Here is a 4259-nt window from a genome sequence, read left to right as displayed (position 1 = left end):
GTGTTTTTAGGGTTGTTAACAAAGTTCATGTACTCAGACCAGTAATATTTGGGGTCACAAGTTTTTGCCATGGATATTTTGTGGGTCAGAAGACAAAAAGTTTGGGAACCACTGTTCTAGTGTATCATAGTTTGTCTATAAGAGACTCAGATCTATGTTGTAGGTGAAAATAAATGTAAATGAGGTGACGCCTGATAAATGTTAAGCTGTTAAATCTCTGTCCGTGTGGCCTTCCCTCCATCAGTGCTTCTCATTTTAAAACAGTTTTTATCACCTTCCTCCATATTTCTCTCTCTCTCTCTCGTTTTGTGTAGATTCTTTGCAATCCATGCAACCCACACAAATCCAGTTGCACCTTTCTGTCTCTATTTAATCATTGGCTCTGTTACCGGGGATATTTTTCCCAGACAATACCTCTGAAGGTGGTGAGCCGAGCCGAGCCGGGCCGAACGAGAGATCTCTCTATCCCTCATCGCATGGAAGCCACGGCTCTGGCACTCCCGCTGACTGAGATGAATGAATTTAATATATCTCCCTTTTGAAGCACAGATGACCTCCCGATATGGCTCTCTGTCTCTCTATCGTATGAAGCTTTTTATTTATTTATTTATTTCTGCTGCTCTGCTTCTGAAATCTGGGAAAGCGCAGAGGGGATGTGAAGGGATTTTGACAGGGACTAATTTGTTTTGCAGCATGACACGGCTCATGTATATCTTTGTCCAGACAGATGCAGCCACATTTTCACCCCCCCAACCCCCCAGCCCTTTTATCATAGCTAGATAGAGCTTATCAAGAGTGTTTGTTTGTGTGCAACCTTGCCTGTTAATAATGGAAGCAACAAGCTGTGCTTTATGAGAAACACTGCATTTTGTTGCAGCTTATGAAACGAGATGAATAAATAAAATGATCATTTTCTTCACGTTAGCGAACACACGTCTTGTGGGAAATGATCAGTTCTTTGTTCGGAGCTGAGAGTGAGCTCTGCGATGCCTCCGGGATGGGTCAAAACACGACAGGAAAAATAACTTTAAAATCGATTCAATTTTGCATCGCCGGAACACCAGAGTTTTTTCGTTGTAGCTGAGCAGCTTTGGTTTGGTGCTGCAGCTGGAGCGGCCAGCAGCCTGCATGTGTGGCGGTATATTATGATGAGCCGCCGTTCTCAGCGACCCATCTCTTATTTCCTTTCCTTATTGGATCTAGAGCCCTCCTGAGACGGCGCCGACGTTAATACCCCCGGTCATTTTTTCTGTCCCTTATAACAGACCGTCCCAGGGTGCTATGTAAGTCCTACTTAATTAGGCCTCAAATTGGTTGGATTTATGCTTATCCAGATGCCAAAATGTCTTTTTATTGGGTATTTATCCCATGAGGTTGGGACCACACAGATCAAATTACACTGATTCCAGCTCAGACAAACTGCTCTACATACTGTATGTTCTCTAAACAGAATCGCTGCAGACTGATGTCAAAACCATAAAGCCTTCGCGTTTTAGAAATGAGACCCAACAGTTTAGTTAATAAACAGTCTGGGTCATAAACTTATAGTTTAAACCAGTGGTTCCCAAACTTTTTATCTTCTGACCCAAAAAATATTCATGGCAAAAACTTGTGACCCCAAATATTACTGGTCTGGCTTTGTTAATAATCCTTAAAACAAAGGCTACACAAATATAAATACTTATTTATACTTATTTTGTGTTTTTGTAATAATTATAGGGAAAATATTACATCACCAATTATTTTTATTACCCTTTAAATTGATTTCTGAAGTGCAGTGGTTCCCAAACTTTTCAGCTTTTGACCCACAAAATAACAGTAGACCTGTGCCCACAACTATTTTTGGATGATAAACATTTGTATCAGGTCAACTAAACAAGGGCATAGTAACAATATTTATTATTCTACATTTATACATTTTAGGCAACTAAGGCAAAAATGTAATTAATTCAGAAAAATTTTTCAGGACCCCACCTTGATGTTTCAGGACCCCACTTTGGGTCCCGACCCCAACTTTGGGAACCACTGGTTTAAACAATCTGATGCAAGATTTATGAACTATAAATACATCAGTTTGAGAAAAGAGTTTAATTCTTATTCGACTGATGAGCTAATGACAAATCTGAGTGGGGCAAACCACTCCAATTTAAAAAACGTTGCAGTGAACACGTTTTTAAGAATCGCTGACCCCCTCATGGATTTATAATTAGTCAAGCTCGCAAAGTCACGTTTGCATTTTCAGTATTTTGCAGATTTGTTTCATGGAACCTACCTACCATGAGTTGCAGTAATCCCAGTAATTTTGCGGAAACCAGTAAATGCAGTAAAGACAGTAAGGCAGTGGTTCTCAGGGTTTTCCATGCCAGGATGCCCTCCCAAACAGCATTAACTTCTGGCATGCAAATCCACAAACAATGCTACAAAATATGTCCAAGATCAACTTGTGGAATGTTTTTCACACGTTTATTTATTTAGCATAAGAGTTTTATTAACATGTTTTAAACACTATTATATTCCCACTTTATTATATTTTAGAATGATAAAAACAGATCAATTTCTTTATTTAAAACCTTTAGTAGATTATTTATTTTTACATTTTTGCCTTTTTTTTCTTATTTTCCCTCCAGCTTTCTGAGGCCTCCCACTTAAAAAACACTGCAGTAAGGTACGTGTTGTTTTTTTTCCTCATGCTTTTTCATAAAAAAAACTGAACAGTATGACTTTTTTCATTATTTACTATTAACATTAATTCACTTTCATGTAATATATATAAAAACACACACAATATGTGATGCATGCCCTTTGCACCCGGTTTCATTTCAGACCGCATTTCTGTTTCAGAACAGTTTACTGCACCGTGTGGCGTGTAGCTTCTAACTGTTTTGCTTTTATGTTCTAAAAATCTGCATTTATAGGCCTATTGTTGTTGGGTTTTTTTTCTGGACCATATCCACTATTTGCATTTTTTTTTTTTCATAATTCGTGTAACCTACATAAATTTCAGGGCTTCACTGAATATACTTCTTTCTGGAGAATTGCAATAATTCTACAAAAAATAAATTTATAGCTTGCCTTTAAAACTAAAGCTTCTAAGAACAAGAAGAAAATCTATAAAAATGCTTCAATGGTAAGTTTATCTGTTGAAGACGTCTTATTAAACAATAATTAGAAACAATAATTACTGACGAGCTAACGGCTAGTCCAAACAGGGCGAAAACCAAAGTGGACTGTTGTCGTCGTGAAAAACCTCTTCACTCTCAGACTGTTGTATATTTAATCTAAATTCTGTTTTATAAACTGCTGCCCAGTTCACATTATACAGTTTTTCACATTGAATGCACTTGTAAGTGCAAATAGCTGCAACAGCTAACTAGCACTTCAACAATTACAACAATGTGAAGGTTTAAAACTGGCATGTTATGTTATTTTTTTTTTAAAGATCAGAGTTGTTTTAGGAAGTCTGCAATTTATTTTAGTCTTGGCTCCACTCAATCTGGTCAAAAATAAACTGCATTCCTTTAAGCCACCCACTAAAAATTACAACAAATTAAGAGTTTGACTCTCTGTTCCGCATATTTTCATGCAATAATGAAATAATTGTTGAAAAAAATTAAACTAAACCCATGCTCCAGTCAGGAAACGATCATATAAAGATGACTAAACAAATGTTTTACTCAGTTTTTTAAATTTAAATCAGGATATGTATCTCCTGCTGTCAACTAAACCAACAAATATCTTTTAAAAGAATCACCTGTCATTAAAATATAATCAGATCAATTAATCTTTATTTTAATTAGATTGCTGCGGTTAGTGAATTTGACAAACTCCACGCAGAGAACGCTCCTGATTAAAAATAATAATAATAATCGTGGAAGATGAACATTAAAATGTTTACAGTCAAAACACCTGCAGGCTTTTTATAACGGGGACAGACATTAATGTGTTTGCATGCATTGCATACCAGTGTGTGTGTGCAGGTTTTATTCACACGCACACACAGGCCACCAGAGTGCTGTTAATTTCCGTTTGAGCCGAGGAACGGCCACTAAAAGTATCAGTGAAGTGATGAATGTGCTGCTCTGATCGGGCATCGGTGTTTAATCTGAGTCACAGGAGAAATAGCACCACATCAACTTCTAATGACTTCCTTTCATCTGCTGCTGGAAGCAGAAGAGTCACAGATGTGGACTCACACCCCTTTATGCATTTTTTATTTATTTTTTCTTTATCACATAATCTTTGTTGTGACCCCATTTGCC

General features: G+C 37.2%; 1 long non-coding RNA gene across 2 annotated transcripts in view; it reads left to right on the top strand.

Annotated features, from left to right (window-relative positions):
- LOC106525126 (uncharacterized) overlaps positions 1 to 4259 on the top strand; it is a 218929-nt gene that overhangs the window by 37543 nt on the left and 177127 nt on the right. For both annotated transcript variants that reach the window (XR_001311079.1, XR_001311078.1), the window contains exon 2: positions 2628 to 2665. This is a non-coding gene — a long non-coding RNA (uncharacterized LOC106525126). The remainder of the gene's footprint in view (positions 1 to 2627; positions 2666 to 4259) is intronic.

The sequence above is a fragment of the Austrofundulus limnaeus genome, unplaced genomic scaffold (assembly GCF_001266775.1).
Source record: "Austrofundulus limnaeus strain Quisiro unplaced genomic scaffold, Austrofundulus_limnaeus-1.0 Scaffold213, whole genome shotgun sequence".
Taxonomy (NCBI): Eukaryota; Metazoa; Chordata; class Actinopteri; order Cyprinodontiformes; family Rivulidae; genus Austrofundulus; species Austrofundulus limnaeus.
This window is presented reverse-complemented; position numbering and strand designations above follow the sequence as displayed.